The following is an 18,834-nucleotide window of genomic DNA, read 5'->3' on the forward strand; positions in this document are numbered from 1 at the left end:
TATGTGCTGCCGAAGCGAGCACAACAATAACTTTCCTCACAGCCTATATAAAGCACGGCGTCTCTTGCCTCTTACACTTACGGTGACTGAACTGAGAGTCTTCCCGGGGATCTCCGAACGTTTAGGAAATTTGATGTCGAGCCCCACTCATGAGGCTCGCACATTTGGTGCTGTAGTCGCTAGACTGCGAGATGTGTCGGGTTCATCTGTAGGAGCGGTATGCAAATGAGCGCCCGGGGCACCTTGGGTAACTAGCCCCGTCGCGGGTCCCAGGTCCGGAGCGTTGGGTCCTCCCGCTGGGGCGCTCGGCCCGCGGAGCATGCCGGGAGTGGCGAGCGCGGCGGACTACCCTGCGCGCGGCGCACTGCCTTGCGCGCGGCGCCCTCGAGGACCCGGCGAGCGAGCGGGACTCGCGCGGTGCGTGAGGCGGCCGTGGTGCGGAGTGAGCCGCCCGGGTGGTGCCGCACTTCAGAGCACGGCCTTTCCCACTTAAACTTCCTTTGACGAGTACTTGGAAAAAAAAAAAAAAAAGTAATCACCCAGCCATTATCACACCTCGAAGAGTTAAGGTAATTCCTTAATGTCACCTAATATTCACTCTACGTTCCAATTTCCTTGATTGTTCTAAAGATGCCTTTTATTGGTGGTTTGTCGTAAGGATCCAAACGAGGTTCAGTCCTCCCACATGGTGTTTGGTTGCTATGCCTCTTAGGTCTCTATTAATCTCCTAAAGCCCCTCTCCACACCCACCCTCCCCCCACCGCCATTTTTCTTCACGCTATTGATTTGTTGGGGAAACCGGATACTTGCACCATAAAACGTCACATTTATTTCATTTGGCTCATGTATTACTGATGATGTCGTTTAACTTGTTTCTTTATCCTCCATGTTTCTTGAAAGTTTGTAGTTAGATCTAAAGCCATAATTAGGTCCTGGTTTAATTTATTTCTTAAGCTTTAGAGGCCCATTGGTAGGGCCTATCCTTCCTATTGCATCTCAACATAAGGCAGGTAATGTCCGGCTGCACCAGTGGGTTCAGGTGAGGTCAGTAGCCTGATCCCTCCATTATCAAGTTTCCCATACATCTTTCACTTAATGATTTTAGAATACACTGATGAACGTTTCCCAGGTAGAGGGTCTGGCGGTCTGTTTGTTGGTTTGTTTTTAACCCTTGGCTCATGAGCTATAAGGATGTAAACCCAAGACCCTTGGTGTCCAACTTCTCTACCCCAAGGAAGAAATTGAGAGAAAAAGACCAGGAAAAGAAATGAAGGAAGAGTGTCATTGGTCGTTCAGTCCTTTCCGTGGTTTGGTTACATGAGCTAACAAATTGCCTTTCTTGCTTAGGCTGGATTGGAGCCCAGTTTCTGTCTCCTCACTGCTAAGAGGCTCTTATGGAGCCAGCAACGGGTCTCCAGACACCACCTCCCTCACACAGTCTGCTTTTCTTTAGTTACACTTTTCTTGTGTAGAATCAATTGGGTAAGAAAAATAGCCCCACCCACCCATATCACTATTTGAAAGCAGGCTGTTTCTTTTCTGGACATTTTCTGAATGTTTTCTGTCAGGCTATACATTTATTGAAGGCCTCACCCAGGAGGACAGTTGCTGGGGTGTTCAAATTAACATCTTAGATTTCCTTACTCTGTTCTCTCCTTTCTGTTACACAGCTGTCTTCCGCCCCCCCGCCCCGCCCCAAACTCTTGTGTTCGCCTACTCTTCTCCTCCTGTTTCTTCTTTCTCTATCCTGTCCCTCCTCCCAGCTACATCGAATACCTCACGAACTGAGCATATTTACCCAGTTCACCTTATGCCTTTGTAATCATCCTCATGTTTTCACACTACGCATTTGCAGCATTGAAACCCTATTGGCTTCTGCCAAACTACAGAATATTTAAGATCCCATATTTAGATTTTGACGAAAACAATTCTTGTTCTTATCACCGGTTAAGTATGTGTAAGTCTCCAGTTGCTTTTTTACGGGGAGATAGTGATCTTTAAACATATCTTTTGGAAGTCATATAGGAAGGTTCTGAGGAAGGTGGCTTTTTAGTTAGATAATCTTTTGTATCTTAAGATCTCACATGAGGAGTCTCACTAGGCATTTTTTAATAAACAGACTTTAGAAAAGGTTGATTTAAAGGATTTTTCTCAATTTATCCGATTTTTTAACAAGAAAAAAAGCGTTTCATTTTTATATTCTGGAACATTTGGACTCTGTTACCAATAAATGCTGTCATCATAATAATTCTAACTATTTACATTAGCAGTGGAATAAAACAATCATCTACGTTTTCTTAGTGGTATGTAAAACTATGGTGCATCTTACAATCAGTGGCATTATAGATCCAAAGAGATGGAAAATCTCATTTTTCAGAGAAGGAAACTGAGGCTGAGGTAAGTGTGTAGTGATTTCCCTGGGCAGTACTGGCACTGGTCCTACCATCTTCTGAGGCCAAATTCATTTCTCTTTCTACTGTACCACTTGTAGTATTACTAGGACATACTCTTTGCAATAGCTTAGAAAAGAATAAAGACTTCAAGCCTGTCATTTTACAGCCACATTTCTGAGTCCTGCTCATTTTACTGCAACAACAGGATAGCACACACTGATAAGTGGAAAATCTACCTTATTCTTTTTCTTTTTATTCACAGAAAGGGAACACTCAGTGATGTGACTCAGTTGAAACAGGCAAAACCCACAAGTCATTTCCTCTTTAGGAATTTTTCTCTAATTAAAAAGAAGAGGAAGCTCAACCAAAATGCTCACATCCTCTTGAGCAGGGAGCAGATGAGTCACTTAGAACCACAGTATCAGTGACCAGCTTTACCTGGTGTGAAATTGGTGAACTTCAGCTGGGGAACAGAGGTTATCAACCTGGGCTGCAGTTTGTAGTCACCATGAGAGCTTTTTAAAATATCAGTGCCAGAGCCCTCCCGTGAAGGTTCTGATTTAATTGTTCTCCATTTCTCTGAGTCTCTCTACTGAAGAAGCTCATTGGAGTTCCCCACTAGCCCCCTTCCTTTGCTATTCCTTCCCTTTTATGGCCATTCCCCCTTCCCTCCTGTTGCACCCATTGACTCCCCAGGACACCTCCTAAATATCCCACCTAGAAAGAACTCCAAGGACCTTTCAGAACTTACTAGTCCTGGGTTTCATCTTTTCAGGGCTCTTCTGGCTAACTCCATAAACTAAAAGGTAATAGAGCAGGGTTTCCCAAACTTGCCTAGAGATAGATCCCCAGAGGATTGGCCAGTGCCAAGGCAAAGGATGATACAGCATATCTCCCAGATGACCTATCTGTGTCTTAAAGGCTACTTTTACTGAAATGAGAAAGTCACTGTGGTAAGGCTGGTGTGAGATATTTTTGTGCATGGAGCCCTTGCATAGCAACCAGCTCCTTTAATTTGTAGTAGCAGATAATCTCATGTTTTGTTTTATGGGGGGAGTGGGAAGGGGGAAGAGGGGAAAGCATGCACAAGAGACTTATCAGAGATGAGCTTCCTTAATTTCTTGTCCTTATTACAGATTTACTTATATTCACATACATCCCTGTTTCTTCTGTTTTCATGGGAGAGGTGTCTCTTGTATGGGAAAAATTTGTGCCCAGGTGGACAACTGCATTATCTAGAATCTAGACAATCCCCCAGGGTTATCTGATTAGGGTTATCTGATTCCAAATCTATGGAAACTATCTTAAAACTCTGTAAATCGTAGATAACTGATAGCAACACAAAATAATTCTTGTTTATAGACATGCAAAATCTGTCCTTACCAGTAGAGGTTCAGTTGACTTCTCTCTACCACTGTGGAAGAAGCTTGTTTTGCTTCCATTTGCAGATTCATTTTAACATTCCTTTACTCTATATAAGTTTGTGGTTTTTGATTTCTCCTTTGAGCTGGTTACAATGTCTACCTTGTTTCTTCATTGATTAATACATTCAATACAATCTTTAACACGTGTTCATTTTATATCTGTATGAGAGGCATGGTTTTTACCTTTTTTTTTTTTTTTCCCCAAATGTCTTTTAACAGTTTGGAGGTCTTCTACTGAGTTGCCCAATGGATTCACCTAACAAAACTAGGTATAGTTCTGACCAGAGAAATGCAGCTCATGGGTTGCTTAACACCCAGACTCATCTTTTTTTTTTTTGCTCTCAAAATGACAACAACTTCACTTTGCTCTCTGTTTTTCTAGTTTTAATATTGTTCTCTATTAATTTTGTGGTTTGTCTTTGTTGTGCTTACAGCAATGTCATTGCCCACTCTTGGTAGCAACGATTAGGAATTTGGTGTTATGTTCTGACCAGAACATGTGAACGGATTAATGATTTGTAGAGATCTTTTCTCTGTTGGGTGAGAGACAACAGAGAAACTAGTTTGTTTGTCTTGTTTGTTTGCTTATTCATTTATCTGGGCTCAAATAAGTTAAGAATGTTGTATTCCACGAAGAAGGAGAACAGCTCTTTGATATCTGAACCAGTAAATTTTTTGTGCTTCTGTGTTTACTCTTGACTCATGACTGAAATTTTAAAACTGAAACTATAAACTCTGTGTCTGTATGTCTCTATGTCTGTAATTCAGAAAGGTCTTTATGTCTCATTGTATGGATGTGTAACGCTTTCCTGAATCCAGATGGTATTATTAGATTATAAAATTTCCTAAATTAAAGAAGTCCTGTTCTGATTGACTTATGAGATAAATAAGTGCTTATTTAAATATAATATTCCTGTAATTCTCAGAAAATAAGGAAGTGGAATTTCTGAGATTTAAAATGTGCCAGACTGAAAAACTATTTTAAAAGAAATCAGCTCAGAATCATTTACAGAATTCAAGTTCACATAATTTAGGTAAATCCTTGGCAAACTAGACTTTTTTAATGGTAAGATCCGTGAGGCAGTGCATCAGGATGGACTTCAGACATTTCTTTAACAGAAAGAAGGTCAGGCTCCTCTTCTGAGAGCAGAGCAGGAAGAAACAAGAATGAGAGCAGATGCAGGTGTCCTTTCAGGGGTGTGTATGGAGTGGAAAGATACAGGGAGATGCTTGATGGATTTCAAGTCTGATGGATTCTCTTTTTAAGAATCTAGGAGGTGAGGGAGCCTGCTGAGGATGAAGGGCTAGGTTTGGGTAGAAGGCCTGGGGAGGGTAGCAAAGGCTTAGGAAAGTATTTCACAAAGTGGAGGAGCTAAGTCACTGATGTACTTGGAGGCGATTTTCGTGGGTACATAGGCAGAGTTGTTTTTAAAAGTTTAATAGTTATGAGTTTATTTTAATGCAGAGGGTTTTTTTTCATTTTAATAGTTTTGTTTTTAAATGTGAATTGGGAAAAAACAATTAGCACATCAAACCTAATATTTTATGGATATTACTTATAAAGCAAAAGTACTGTTTAAAAATTAAGGTAGGGCTTCCCTGGTGGCGCAGTGGTTGAGAGTCCACCTGCGGATGCAGGGGACACGGGTTCGTGCCCCGGTCCGGGAAGATCCCACATGCTGCGGAGCGGCTGGGCCCGTGAGCCATGGCTGCTGAGCCTGCGCGTCCGGAGCCTGTGTTCCGCAACTGGAGAGGCCACAACAGTGAGAGGCCCGCGTACTGAAAAAAAAAAAAAATTAAGTTAATTTGAAGAAAGGGATTCAGTTACTATTACCTCAGGTGCTACTTTGATATGGCAAAAATCCCAAAGGTGGTACTCAAAAATTTGGGAAAGTTTGATATAAATAAGATATCCAATAGGGCACTTGGGAAAAGAGGAGCACTGTGGATGAAAAGACTGGTGAGTTGTTCTGAGACCCTAGCCACCTGAAATCACAGCTTTTAGCACTGGCTCAGGCCATAATTCTTCCCTGAAAAGCCCTCGTGCTTTCATGGGGATGTTGCCAGTAACCGCTGAAAAAATAGGATTTGTCAGAATCAAGATAAGCAACAAACTGAAGAGTAAAACAGTGCATTCCTTTTTTTTTTCTTTTTGGTTTAAAACAACAAATTTGGATTAAGAGTGCTGCTTAAAGGAGCTCCAGAGATGGGCGCGAGCCGCGGCTAACAGCGCGTACCCCAGAGACGGGCATGAGACGCTAAGGCTGCTGCTGCCGCCACCAAGAAGCCTGTGTGCGAGCACAGGTCACTATCCACACCTCCCCTCCTGGGAGCCTGTGCAGCCCTCCACTGCCAGGGTCCCGGGATCCAGGGACAACTTCCCCGGGAGAACGCACGGCGCGCCTCAGGCTGGTGCAACGTCACGCCGGCCTCTGCCACTGCAGGCTCGCCCCGCACTCCATGCCCCTCCCTTCCCCCCGGCCTGAGTGAGCCAGAGCCCCTGAATCAGCAGCTCCTTTAACCCCTTCCTGTCTGAGCGAAGAACAGAAGCCCTCTGGCGACCTACACGCAGGAGCGGGTCCAAATCGAAAGCTGAACCCCGGGAGCTGTGTGAACTAAGAAGAGAAAGGGAAATGTCTCCCAGAAGCCTCAGGAGCAGTGGATTAAATCGTCACAATCAACTTGATGTACCCTGCATCGGTGGAGTACCTGAATAGACAACGAATCATCCCAAATTGAGGAGGTGGACTTTGAGAGCAAGATTTATTATTTTTTCCCCTTTTCCTTTTTTGTGAGTGTGTATGTGTATGCTTCTGTGTGAGATTTTGTCTGTATAGCTTTGCTTTCACCGTTTGTCCTAGGGTTCTGTCCATCCGTTTTTTTTCACTTCTTTTTTTTTTTTTTTTTTTTTGCGGTACGTGGGCCTCTCACTGTTGTGGCCTCTCCCGTTGAGCACAGGCTCACCGGCCATGGCTCACGGGCCCAGCCGCTCCGCGGCATGTGGGATCTTCCCAGACCGGGCAAGAACCCGTGTCCCCTGCATCGGCAGGCGGACTCTCAACCACTGGGCCACCAGGGAAGCCCTTTTTTTACTTAAAAAAAATTTTTTTTTTCTTAATAATTTTTTATTTTAATAACTTTATTTTATTTTATCTTACTTTATTTTATCCTCTTTCTTTCTATCTTTCTTTCTTTTTCTTCCTTCCTTCCTTCTTTTTCTCCCTTTTATTCTGAGCTGTGTGGATGAAAACTGTTGGTGCTGCAGCCAGGAGTCAGTGCTGTGCCTCTGAGGTGGGAGAGCCAACTTCAGGACACTGGTCCACAAGAGACCTCCCAGCTCCATGTAATATCAAACGGCGAAAATCTCCCAGAGATCTCCGTCTCAACGCCAACAGCCAGCTTCACTCAACGACCAGCAAGCTACAGTGCTGGACACCCTATGCCAAACAACTAGCAAGACAGGAGCGCAACCTCACCCATTAGCAGAGAGGCTGCCTAAAATCATAATAAGGCCACAGACACCCCAAAACACACCACCAGACGTGGACCTGCCCACCAGAAAGACAAGATCCAGCCTCATCCACCATAACACAGGCACCAGTACCCTCCACCAGGAAGCCTACACAGCCCACTGAACCAACTTTAGTTTAGCTACTGGGGACAGATACCAAAAACAACGGGAACTACGAACCTGCAGCCTGCAAAAAAGAGACCCCAAACACAGTAAGATAAGCAAAATGAGAAGACAGAAGAGCACACAGCAGATGAAGGAGCAAGGTAAAAACCCACCAGACCTAACAAATGAAGAGGAAATAGGCAGTCTACCTGAAAAAAAATTCAGAATAATGATAGTAAAGATGATCCAAAATCTTGGAAATAGAAGAGGGAAAATGCAAGAAACATTCAACAAGGACCTAGAAGAACTAAAGAGGAAACAAGCAACGATGAACAACACAATAAGTGAAATTAAAAATTCTCTAGAAGGGATCAAAGCAGAATAACTGAGACAGAAGAACGGACAAGTGACCTGGAAGATAAAATAGTGGAAATAAGTACTTCAGAGCAGAATAAAGAAAAAAGAATGAAAAGAACTGAGGACAGTCTCAGAGACCTCTGGGACAGCATTAAATGCGCCAACATTCGAATTATAGAGGCCCCAGAAGAAGTGAAAAAGGTACTGAGAACATATTTGAAGAGATTATAGTTGAAAACTTCCCTAGTATGGGAAAGGAAATAGTTAATCAAGTCTAGGAAGCACAGAGAGTCCCATACAGGATAAATCCAAGGAGAAACACGCCAAGACACATATTAATCAAACTGTCAAAAACTAAATACAAAGAAAACATATTAAAAGCAGCAAGGGAAAAACAACAAATAACACACAAGGGAATCCCCATAAGGGGATTCACCTTTTCAGCTTCTAGAGGTCACCTGTATTTTGTGGCCTGTGGCCCCTTCCATCTTCAAAGCCAGCAGTGCCATCTGAATCCTTCTGCTGCCATCTCTCTGATTCTCTCCTGCCTCCTTATTCTCCCAGTTGATTCTAGTATTCAGAAATTCCTGCCCATCTTGTTGGGCTTAATGCATATGGGAGAGGAGAGGACAACATATATAATTATGATAGGTCATAGCACAGTCATAAACTCTTGCTATGGAAACAGGTGAGAGTTGCTAACCAGGAGAGCTAGAGAAGATACTTTTGAGGTGACATTTCACCAGGTGGGCAGGGTTGATGACAAGCCAAGGGAAGTCACACCATGAAAGCTCAGAGGTGTGGAAGGGCATGATGAGTAGAGGGTGTATGAGATGATCCAAAAGGCCTAACTCAGATGAACTCTTCCTAGCCTTGATGGCTGAATGTTTTTCTAGTCACTAGAACACTGCATTTTTACTCAAATTCTAAAACATCCTTTTTAAACTGTGATACCGTTTCTAGGAGGACTAAGGCAGGAAGCTGTTATCATTGCTTGGGTTTATTTTTAACCCAATCTGTGGGTTAAAAATAACTGAGTGTGGGTCCAGAATAGAGGAGGGAACTTTCCATAAGAGCAGCCAAGTATCTGGAACCTGTGGTTGCCTCTGTGGAGTGTTCTAAGGGGATGTCCTGGGAAAGCAGAGGCCACTGATTAATTAGGGGGGGAAATGAGCAGTTTCTCAGACAGGCTGACTCAATGAGGACCATTCACATATTCATTCATTAAATATCTGTGTCTAGTCTCATGAATGTAGGAAATTCATTTAGTGGTCCACCTAATCCTTTACTTTCTATGTCTAATAAATTTCAGAACTCATCAGTGGAAGATGATGATGTTTTTATCGAACCTGTACAGCCTCCCAACCTTTTGCACTAGTGATAGCTGATCAAAGAACTGTAACATTTATATCATCAAAAAATTAGGAGCTGCAATGAAATGATGCCACAATTCTTCCTTCCTCAGAAGAATTGGCTTCTCAGAAGGGACGTGTGAGACAATTGTCATTGGTGATGAAGAGGACATGGAAACAAATCAAGGGCGAGAGAAAAATTCCTCCAATATTATTGAATGGAGACCTCCTGAAACTAAAACTAGAACCCATGATGTGGATTTCTCCACTTCCAGTTTTTCAAGAAGACCAAGACTGCAGTAGGACCTTTTAATCCTGGTAGAATGAATGTGGCAGGAGACTATTTCAAAATGTAGATTCTGCAACTCATCATAATCCTGATTCTTGGATCTCCCAGTCAGCATCATTTCCCTGTAATCAGAATCAGCCAGGGGTAGAGTCTTTATCACCAGTAGCCTTGCTCCCTAAACAGATTTTCCAGTCTTCTGCCCACTAAACCAGTTAAAGTCTCTTGCGCAAACTGCAAAAAAAGAAGGGATAGATTAATAAAAATAGCTATGTCTTCTCTGATTTATCAGTATTACATATAATGCAAGTATACATTTTTTTTATACTTGGGTATGTTTTTTCTAAACTTATACATGTTTACAGGTCAAGTAAGCTAGCATTACATTATTTAATGCTTTGCTTATGAAAAATGTAAATTTGTGTTTGACCAAATTAAATCCTTACTCTGATGTACTTTGTTTAATTAGTAATTATATCAGCTTAAAGATAAATTTCCAAGATCTAGGTAAGTTAAATCTTGGATTGGCATTAGATTGGGTTAATTAATGGAAAATCATTGGATACCTAGATCATTTGCAAGTAAGATCGAACACTAAAGTATTAATTATTAAGCATAATAAATTTATAATAAATTAAAATTTTATATACCTTAGCTTCTTATTTTTATATACTACAGAAAAACTATATCTTTGGTTCATGTTAATGAACACATTCATTTCTACCAGTTTGAGAAGTTGTATATGGAATATTAGTGACTGTAGAAAGTTGTATTATGTGAATTCATGAGCTCTGCTAGTCTGATAAAATGCTGGGGTGTGACAGTTCACATTATCCACGCCCCCAATCTTCTATGCAAAATAGAAGTTATTTTGGTTAAAAGTTATTATAAATGGTTGAGACTACACTGAGAAGCAATAGTTTCAGAGAATTATAACTGTGTACATGCTTCTGTGTTTTCAGGAAAAGGCTAGTTTTGTCCTAAAGCAGCAGCATGAAGTTTTTCGTAATATTACCTTGTTTTTCTTTTAATCTCTCTAGTATCTGTAATGAGGTCTCCTCTTTTGTTCCTGATGTTGGTAACTTGTGTTTTCTCCCTTATTTTCTTGATTTGTCTGGCTAGAATTTTATTAATTTTGTTGTATTTTGCCAAAAACTCACACCAGTTTTGGTTTCATTGTTTTTTCTATTGCTTGTTCATTTCTATGTTAATTTCTACTCTTTATTTCCTTCCTTATATTTACTTTAGCTTTAATATACTCTTCTTTTTCTTGTTTCTTATAATGGAAATTTGGATTATTAATTTTAGACCTTCTTTTCTAATAGAAGCATTTAGATTTACTTCTAGGCAATTTTAGCTGCTGTAGCTGTACCCCACACATTTTTTTTCTTTTTTCTTTTTTTTTTTTTTGGTACGTGGGCCTCTCACTGTTGTGGCCTCTCCCGTTGCGGAGCACAGGCTCCGGACGCGCAGGCTCAGCGGCCATGGCTCACGGGCCCAGCCGCTCCGCGGCATGTGGGATCTTCCTGGACCGGGGCATGAACCCGTGTCCCCTGCATCGGCAGGCGGACTCTCAACCACTGCGCCACCAGGGAAGCCCACACATTTTTTTTTTAATTTAAAAAATTTTATTTAAGTATAGTTGATTTACAATGTTGTGTTAATTTCTGCTGTACAGCAAAGTGACTCAGTTATACACATATATATTCTTTTTCATATTCTTTTCCATTATGGTTTATCACAGGGTATTGTATATAGTTCCCTGTGTTATACAGTAGTTATATCCATACACTATACAAGTGTATGGATAATCCATACAAGTTATTGTAATCCATACAAGTTATTGTTTATCCATCCTATATATACTAGTTTGCATCTGCTAATCCCAAACTCCCCATCCTTCCCTTTCCCACCCCCCTCCCCCTCCCCCTTGGTAACCATAAGTCTGTTCTCTTTGTCTGTGGGTCTGTTTCATAGATTTGTTCATTTGTGTTGTATTTTAGATTCTACATATAAGTGATATCATATGCTATTTGTCTTTCTCTTTCTGACTTACTTTGCTTAGTGTGATAATCTCTAGGTCTATCCATGTTGCTGAAAATGGCATTATTTCATTCTCTTTTATGGCTAATAGCCCACTGTGTATATACACCACATCTTTATCCATTCATCTGTCAATGGACATTTTGGTTGTTTCTGTGTCTTGGCTATTGTAAATAGTGTTTCTGTGAACATAGCAGTGCATTTATCTTTTTGAGTTATAGTTTTGTCTGGGTATATGCCCAGGAGTGGGATTGCTGGATCATATGGCAACTCTATTTTTAGCTTTTTGAGGAACCTCCATACTGTTTTCCATAATGGCTGCATCAATTTACATTCCACTAATAGTGTAAGAGGGTTCCCTTTTCTCCACACCCTCTCCACCATTTAGTATTTGTAGACTTTTTGATGATGGCCATTCTGATTGGTGTGAGGTGATACCTCACTGTAGTTTTTTTTTTTTTTTTTTTTTGCGGTACGCGGGCCTCTCACTGTTGTGGCCTCTCCCGTTGTGGAGCACAGGCTCCGGATGCGCACGCTCAGCGGCCATGGCTCACAGGCCCAGCCACTCTGCGGCATGTGGGATCTTCCTGGACTGGGGCACGAACCCCTGTCCCTTGCATCGGCAGGCAGACTCTCAACCACTGCGCCACCAGGGAAGCCCTCACTGTAGTTTTAATTTGCATTTCTCTAATAATTAGTGATGATGAACATCTTTTCATGCACCTCTTGGCCATCTGTATGTCTTCTTTGGAACAGTGTCTGTTTAGGTCTTCTGCCCATTTTTTGATTGGGTTGTTTGTTTTTTTGTTACTGAGTTGTTTGAGCCGTTTGTATATTTTGGAAATTAAGCCCTATCAGTTGCATTGTTTGCAGGTCTTTTCTTCCATTCTGTAGGTTGTCTTTTCATTTTGTTTATGGTTTCCTTTGCTGTGCAAGAGCTTGTGAGTTTGATTAGGTCCCAGTTGTTTTTTGTTCACTTTTATTTCTCTTGCTTTGGGAGACTGACCTGAGAAGACATTGCTACGATTTATGTCAGAGAATGTTGTGCCTATGTTTTCTTCTAGGTGCATTTATCTTTTTGAATTAGAGTTTTGTTTTTTGTTTTTTTTTTTTAATTTTATTTATTTATTTATTTATGGCTGTGTTGGGTCTTCGTTTCTGTGCGAGGGCTTTCTCTAGTTGCGGCAAGTGGGGGCCACTCTTCATCGCGGTGCACGGGCCTCTCACTATCGTGGCCTCTCACTATCGTGGCCTCTCTTGTTGCGGAGCACAGGCTCCAGATGCGCAGGCTCAGTAATTGTGGCTCACGAGCCTAGTTGCTCCGCGGCATGTGGGATCTTCCCAGACCAGGGCTCGAACCCATGTCCCTTGCATTGGCAGGCAGATTCTTGACCACTGCGCCACCAGGGAAAGCCCTGAATTATAGTTTTGTGTCTATAAGACACATACAGTGTCTTATAGACACTATATATAAGACATATGGTGTCATGTCATATTTAAGTCTTTAAGCCATTTTGAGTTCATTTTTTGGTATGATTTGAGTGTCGTAACTTCATTGATTTACGTGTGGCTGTCCAACTTTTCCAACAGCACTTGCTGAAGAGACTGTCTTTTCCCCATTGTATATTCTTGCCTCCTTTGTTGAAGATTAATTGACCATGGGTGTGTGGATTTATTTCTGGGCTCTCTATTCTGTTTCATTGATACCACGCTGTTTTGATTACTGTAGCTTTCTAGTATTGTCTAAAGTCTAGGAGGGTTTTGCCTCCTGCTTTGTTCTTTTCCCTCAAGGATCGCTTTGGCAATTCTGGGTCTTTTACGGTTCCATATAAATTTTAAGATTACTTGTTCTAGTTCTATGAAAAATGTCATGTGTAATTTGATAGAGATCACATTAAATCTGTAGGTTGCTTTGGGTAGTATGGCTATTATAGCAACATTAATTCCTCCAATCCAAGAGTATGTTTACCCCACACATTTTAATGTGCTGTGTTTATATTTTCATTTAGTTAAAAATATTTACTTTACTTTTTATCTTTTTTTTTCTTTGTCATATGGATCATTTAGATGCTTACTTTTAGTTTCCAAATATTTGGGGGATTTTCTAGATATCTTTGTATTATTATTATTGTTTTTTGTGGTACGCGGGCCTCTCACTGTTGTGGACTCTCCTGTTGTGGAGCACAGGCTCCAGACGCGCAGGCTCAGCGGCCATGGCTCACGGGCCTAGCCTCTCTGTGGCATGTGGGATCTTCCCGGACCGGGGCACGAACCCATGTCCCCTGCATCGGCAGGCAGACTCTCAACCACTGCGCCACCAGGGAAGCCCCTTTGTATTATTTTTTTAATTTAACTCCCTTGAGGTGTGGTTTCAATTATTTTAAATTTATTGAGACTTGTTCTACAGCCCAGGTTGTATGCCTAGTGAATGTTCCATGTGGGCAGAAAAAGAATGTGCAGTTGTTGGCTGTATTGTTCTATAAATGTTAATGGGTCAAGTTAGTTGATAATGTTGTTCAAACCATGTATATCCTTGGGACTTCCCTGGTGGCACAGTGGTTAAGAATCTGCCTGCCAATGCAGTGGACACGGTTTTGAGCCCCAGTCCAGGAAGATCCCACATGCTGAGGGGCAACTAAGCCTGTGTGCCACAACTACTGAGCCCATGTGCCACAACTACTGAAGCCCATGCATCTAGAGCCCGTGCTATGCAACAATAGAAGCCACCGTAATGAGAAGCCCGCCCACCACAACAAAGAGTAGCCCCCACTCACCACAACTAGAGAAAGCCTGCGTACAGCAACGAAGACCCAATGCAACCAAAAATAAATAAATAAATGAATTAATTTAAAAAATGCTTTATAAAAAAAGAATCATGTATATCCTTACTGATTTTTTATACTTCTTCCATCAATTATTGAGTGAGGACTGTTGAGGTCTCTAGCTATAAATATGGAGTTTTCTACTTGGTCTTTCAGTTCCAACAGTTTTTGCTTCATATATTTTGAAGCAAATGTTGTTAGCTATATACACATTTAGGATTGCTATGTCTTCCTGAGGAATTGATCCTGTTATCATTATGAAATGTTCCTCAGTGATCACAACTAGTAAAATTAATCTAGTGGATTTTTGTTGATTTATAGAAACATTTAAAATGGACACACAACTTGTGTTTTGTGAAAGCCACATCCCCTGTATCCTGCTTCAGTTTTTTCCATGGCATCTGTGTCCATTATACAATTTATTTGTTTGTTTTTTTCTATCTTCCCCCACTAGAATAAAACTTCCAAAGAGTAGGACTTCATTTGTTTTGCTCACTGCTGTATCCCAACTACCTGTCACAAAGTCTGACCTCAATAAATACTTTCTGAATGAATTAATGTATAAAAAAGCTGCAACAGCTATGAGCAGATAATATTCCCATGACTCTATCCCATTTACTCCATGGTAAGAAGGCCTCTGCTCACACAGGGGCTATTTCAGAAATAACCTCTACACTCCTGTGTGCTCTCATACTGCCCTTCAGCACAACTAGTGCCACAAAACAGTGTTGCTCTGGGTTCTTAGGGTCTCAGGGAGACGTTAGTAAGGTAATTCTTTGTTTTAATTTGCTCTTTGTATCTTTAGTCCTGAATCATTCCAGAATGGTGATTCCAGAATGACAGACACCCAGACTCTGCCCCCCACACCCTGGACCTGTATTATATGCCTCCAGTCACTCCTTCAGGAGGTCATTCAGGCCCTCATGTAAGGTGGACTTTTGGGGTAACCTCACTGCTTCCAGGAGTGGCTCTATATATCCCTGGATTGTAGGGTGAGTAGGAGTTTGGTTCTTATACCAAGACCCCAACTGTATAAAGCATTTACATTTCACATCTCCTTAGCCACACTGTGGTTTCACTTCCTATTTAGTTAAACTGAATCTACTAAGACAAAGCTCTGACATGTTTTGAAAAATAGAAACAAGTACTCAGAATATCAGGAGAGGTAGCTGGTCACTCTCATAACAGGTTTTTTTTGTTCTTATTCCAGTGCTTTGATGTCTCTGGTACCCATGCAGAAGCTTATGTTGGAAACGGTTTAAGTACTTGATAAATCACAAATGTTCCTTTTCAGGGCGCTTATCATTGAGGTTGGCCACTGTCCAACACCTTGAGAAAGACTTAACAGTTCTCAACCTCTTTTTACCACAACATAACATCCCTAAGCGATCCCCCTCTTTCTGACAGTAACAGAGGTGTACTGAATTAGTTCTCAGAAGATCTCTCCTTTTCTCCTCTCTGGGTAACGTATTATTTGAAAAAGTTCCTCAGGTGGTTCTGAAACCCCCACCCATTCTGCATTGGGAGTCACAGCTTTCAGATCTCCTAATCGCTCCTTCTTTAATATAACTAAAATTTATTGGCTTGATTTATCAGTTTCTGAAAGATGTGTGCTGAAATTTGCCTCTGAATTTATAGTTGTGAAGAAGTTTTCATTGTAGTTCTGTCACATTTGCTTTATATAATTGGGTGCTTACAAGTTCAAGATTGTTTCATCTTCCTGGGGTGTTTTCTTTTTCTCCTTATGTAGTATACTACTTTATCCCTGTTAATGTTGATGCATTACCGTTTTTTTTTTTTTTTTTGCAGTACGTGGGCCTCTCACTGTTGTGGCCTCTCCCGTTGCGGAGCACAGGCTCTGGACGCGCAGGCTCAGCGGCCATGGCTCACGGGCCCAGCCGCTCCGCGGCATATGGGATCTTCCCGGACTGGGGCACGAACCCGCGTCCCCTGCATCGGCAGGCGGACTTTCAACCACTGCGCCACCAGGGAAGCCCGATGCATTACCTTTTATATTGTCTGATATTAATATTGCTATGTATTCTTTCTTTTGGTTAGTATTTGCTTGACATATCTTTATCCATTTCCTTATTTGCAAACCTTTGGTGAGATTTTTAAAAAGTATGTTTTCTGGTAAATAGCATTATTTGAATCTTTAAAAAGTGACTTGCTCTCGGGCTTCCCTGGTGGCGCAGTGGTTGAGAGCCCGCCTGCTGAGGCAGGGGACACGGTTTCGTGCCCCGGACCGGGAAGATCCCACATGCTGCGGAGTGGCTAGGCCCGTGAGCCATGGCCGCTGAGCCTGCACGTCCAGAGCCTGTGCCCCGCAATGGGAGAGGCCACAACAGTGAGAGGCCCGCGTACCACAAAAAAAAAAAAAAAAAAAAATTGGCTTGCTCTCATCCTATTTTTTAATAAATGGGTTTAATTCAGAGGTCAGCAATCTTTTCCTATAAAGGACCAGACAGTAAATATTTTTGGCTCTGTGACCCATATAGTCTGCTGTAACTACTCAGAAATAGCCACTGACAATACATAAATCAATGCACAGGGCCAGATTTGGCCTGCCAGGTGTAGTTTGCCAACCCTTGGGCTTAGTCCATTTACATTTTTGTGATTGATAATATACCTACATTATTTCTGTCAAATTATTTTATGTTTTCTGTTTACCATCTTTATTACTTAGGGTAGTGCCAACTGAGGTTACAGATGAACCTGGAAATCTCAGTGGCTTAAAATAATAGAAGTATGTATTTTGTTATGTAAAAATCCAATCAGTGGCACAGAGGGTATGGTCTGCCCCACAAAGTCATTCAGGAATCGAGGTTTCTTCCATCTTGTGGTGCTGCCACTCCCAACATGTAGGTTCCAAGATCACCCTAGAAAGGGAAAGAAAGGGTTAGGCTGCTTCTTAACCACATCAGCCTGAAAGTTATTTATATCACTACTACTCACGTTTTGTTGATGAGAACTAGACATATGGTCCTACCTAGAAGCAAGAGGGGCCTGGGAAATGTAGTTCTTGGCCTGACAGCCACTTCCCAGCAGCAGTTCCTCACTATGGTAGAGGATCACAAATCTTTGGCAGACATCTGGACACTTCTGCTGCAGCCACCCTTTTTCTTTGCTGCTTTTTTTTTTCTTTTCTGCTTTCTGTGTGGTTGATTTTTTTTTCTATTTTCCTTTATTCCCTTTGTTGCTTGCAATATATATGATGCATTACTTTTATTTTAGTGGTTGTCCTTACAGTTGTAACATATATACATAATTTAAAAAATTTCTATAAAGCCTATGTTTATTAAGTATATCTCTTCTCTTCTGGATAAGAAAATAATTTCTTTGTTCCTCTCTTCCCCCTATACCTACACTGCACATATCTTTCTTCATAATTACTGTCTAGGGTTTTATTTAAACCTACCCCCCCAAATAGTTATTATTTTTCTGGGCAAGGATTAAATATACAGTTATTATATTTTTATCAGTTTCTATACACATTCTTCAGTTTTTTGTTTGTTTTTTTCAGTGAGTCTCTAGGTAGTAAGCTCCCCTAGTCTATTAGTTTTTTAAGGAACCTCCATACTGTTCTCCACAGTGGCTGCATCAATTTACATTCCCACCAACAGTGCAAGAGGATTCCCTTTTCTCCACACCCTCTCCAGCATTTATTGTGTGTAGATTTTTTGATGATGGCCATTCTGACTGCTGTGAGGTGATACCTCATTGTAGTTTTGATTTGCATTTCTCTAATGATTAGTGTTGTTGACCATCCTTTCATGTGTTTGTTGGCAATCTGTATATCTTCTTTGGAGAAATGTCTATTTAGGTCTTCTGCCCATATTTGGATTGGGTTGTTTGTTTTTTTGACATTGAGCTGCATGAGCTGCTTGTAAATTTTGGAGATTAATCCTTTGTCAGTTGCTTCATTTGCAAATATTTACTCCCATTCTAAGGGTTGTCTTTTGGTCTTGTTTATGGTTTCCTTTGCTGTGTAAAAGGTTTTAAGTTTCATTAGGTCCCATTTGTTTATTTTTGTTTTTATTTCCATTTCTCTAGGAGGTGGGTCCAAAAGGATCTTTCTGTGATATATGTCATAGAGTATTCTGCCTATGCTTTCCTCTAAGACGTGTATAGTGTCTGGCCATACATTTAGGTTTTTGATCCATTTTGAGTTTATTTTTGTGTATGGTGTTAGGGAGTGTTCTAATTTCATTCTTTTACATGTAGCTGTCCAGTTTTCCCAGCACCACTTATTGAAAGGCTGTCTTTACTCCATTGTATATTCTTGCTTCCTTTATCAAAAATAAGGTGACCATATGTGTGTGGGTTTATCTCTGGGCTTTCTATCCTGTTCCATTGATCTATATTTCTGTTTTTGTACCAGTACCACACTGTCTTGATTACTGTAGCTTTGTGGTGTAGTCTGAAGTCCAGGAGCCTGATTCCTCCAGCTCTGTTTTTCTTTCTCAAGATTGCTTTGGCTATTCGGGGTCTTTTGTGTTTCCATACAAATTGTGAAATTTTTTTGTTCTAATTCTGTGAAA

The 18,834-nt window shown here is 41.2% G+C and overlaps 1 protein-coding gene across 4 annotated transcripts in view; it reads left to right on the plus strand.

Moving 5' to 3' along the window:
* The first annotated feature begins 272 nt into the window (after nucleotides 1-272).
* Nucleotides 273-18,834, plus strand: part of AKAP6 (A-kinase anchoring protein 6) — a 595,645-nt gene continuing 577,083 nt past the window's right edge. For all 4 annotated transcript variants that reach the window (XM_081229677.1, XM_081229676.1, XM_081229679.1 and 1 more), the window contains exon 1: nucleotides 273-569. The gene's annotated coding sequence lies outside the window, so the exon portion shown is untranslated. The remainder of the gene's footprint in view (nucleotides 570-18,834) is intronic.

Source organism: Mesoplodon bidens (assembly GCF_964165515.1).
Source record: "Mesoplodon bidens genome assembly, chromosome: 3".
Taxonomy (NCBI): domain Eukaryota; kingdom Metazoa; phylum Chordata; class Mammalia; order Artiodactyla; family Ziphiidae; genus Mesoplodon; species Mesoplodon bidens.